Source organism: Vespa mandarinia, chromosome 9 (genome assembly GCF_050613455.1).
Source record: "Vespa mandarinia isolate Hongniang chromosome 9, ASM5061345v1, whole genome shotgun sequence".
NCBI classification, from domain to species: domain Eukaryota; kingdom Metazoa; phylum Arthropoda; class Insecta; order Hymenoptera; family Vespidae; genus Vespa; species Vespa mandarinia.
This window is the reverse complement of record NC_140818.1, coordinates 807,501-810,000: the sequence shown is the minus strand read 5'-3', so window position 1 is coordinate 810,000 and position 2,500 is coordinate 807,501.

Sequence of the window (2,500 nt, the reverse complement as noted above, 5' to 3'; positions counted from 1 at the left end):
AGAGGAGTGGGAACGTATTAATGATCACGATAAACCGCGTGGCAGAAAACACGCGGGGATACAGATTGCGGATTATTTTAGGGGCGGCGGTGTTAAATAGCCAGTCGGTTTTGCATATTTGAAAACGTGAATATAAACTGTTAGTACGTATAATAATTTTCTATAAAGATCGCAATTTTCTTTCTTCAAATTCTTTTTTTCTGTCATTTTATAACGATCGAAAAAATTTGCTCGTTCGTCTATTATGAATTTACATCGAAAAGTTTTTTTTCTTCTTTCTTCATAATTTTTATATTTTATATTTCTCTCTCTCTCTCTCTCTCTCTCTCTCTCTATCTCTATCTATCTCTCGCTCGCTCTTACTATCATTATTTATCCGTATTTCTATCTCTTTCTATTTCTTGTCTTTCTACACATAGCTATATTCATTTATTTGTTCACGAAGGTTCTTAATATTCAGTCGACGGAACGATTTGTTTCTCGGTCGGTCGACAAGGATAATTCTCGAAAAATTCTTAATCGAATTTTTCTTTATTCGTTTAACTTTCGTGAGAAATTCCTTTACATAAATGCAATACTTTACATATGTGCGGTACATATATAAGTAAGTACGTACTAACGTAGATACGTAACATATTTACTATCTTAACGAGGGAATAACATTTCGTAACTGCAATGAATTTCTGGAAAATAGCAACATATATTTACATTATTTGAAAAGATTAGCTTTATTAATTAGTAATTGAAAGTATCTGATAGAAGAGCTCTCGCCGATTATCAGTTATCTTTTTAATGGATGACTATCGTTTACACGATTACGATAATTTTTTTTTCTATTTTTTCTCTCTACTCACGATTATTTTCGAAACTAATCTATCCCTCTTCTCTCGTTATCGACATCTTATATTATTTTTTTTCCTTGATGTGCTTTTTTGTTTCCTTTTTTATTTTTTATATTCTATTTCTTTTTTTTTTTTTTGAATTTTTTCATACGTAAGACTTCTGTAATCGTTGATGATAATGAGAATGATATGTTAAAAAATTATTCATCCTTGATATTGACAAGTGAGATGTACATTCTTTAAATAATAATCGGATTTTTATTTAAAGATTTATAAATATATTCCAAAAAAATTGTGATCGATGGAGCGAATATAAATATATTTTATTAAAAGTTTTTTTTCTTTTTTTCGAATTGTTAAATTACATACTTAAATAGAACTATTACATATTTTTGAATATATATATGTATGTACCTATGATCTGTACTTTGAATTATTTCGATTGGACGGTAAGTAATGTCGAAATTTTCAATATAAAAAATATTAATGTTATTTGTACAGATATGAATCGCTAAACGTTTTCGATAAAATTTGTTAGATACCAAATATATTTGAATAAAAAAAAAATTTTATAGTTATTGTTATTTATTTAGATACGTATAAGATACGAAACATTCTCAAATCAAAAAAACGATACTATAGATAGTATTATATATTTAGATATCTATAAGATATAAAACATATTCAATAAAAAAAAAATAAAAAAAAGACAATAATACAAAAATACCAGCGTTATTTATTTGACCAGTGATAATTGATAAACTATAAAATATCCCAACTGTAGTTATTAGCCAATCCGTAATATATATTTCCTAAAATTTGTATTGCATTAGTATATCGTAGAAATACATAAGTAGATGCGTGTGTGCTTGTATCAGAAATTTAATTTAATATATCAGGCTATTTTGTAAAATTATTCGTTGATTTAAAAAATTCGAGAAAAAAAATATTTGAAAAAGAGAAGGAACCAAAAAAAAAATAAATAAAAAAATTAAAAAGATAGAAATAAATAGAAACAAAGACAAAAACAAAACAGAGACGAAGACAGAGTCATAGACAGAGATAAAGACAAAGACAGAGACAAAGATAGGGAAGAGTAAAAGTCGAAGTGAGAAGTGGCAAAATGCTATGCCCGTTAAAAGAGAATTTCCGTGATCGTTCCTTTTAGTGAAAGTTATTCTAACGAAATAAACAACGCTGGGACCGACTCCGGCTATCGGTGTCGGCTCGGCGCCATAATCGTTGAATTTAATTACGATTTAATGCGACGACGTTCTACGTTTGAGAAAGTTTCGCCCGTTAATATCGACGTAGAACTGTGTGTTGTCTCTAGGCATCTAGACGGTGTCCCGCTTACGTACTTACTTACTTACACGTTCCTTCATGAAATAGTTCATGTTAACGCGCGCGCGCACGCTCACAAACGCCTACGCTCATACTCTTAATTCTAAAGTCCAGAAGAGTTAAATTATCATCAGGGTGGATCCATAAGGTTTGTATCAACGCAAAGTGCAAAGAAAAAAATCTCACATTTGTTTCTTATCCCCGCCTTAATCTCGCCCTCTCTTCTCATCCCTTCATCAAAAATAAAACGAAAGAGAGAGAGAGAAATAGATAGATAGATAGATAGATAGAGAGAGAGAGACAGAGAGAGAGAG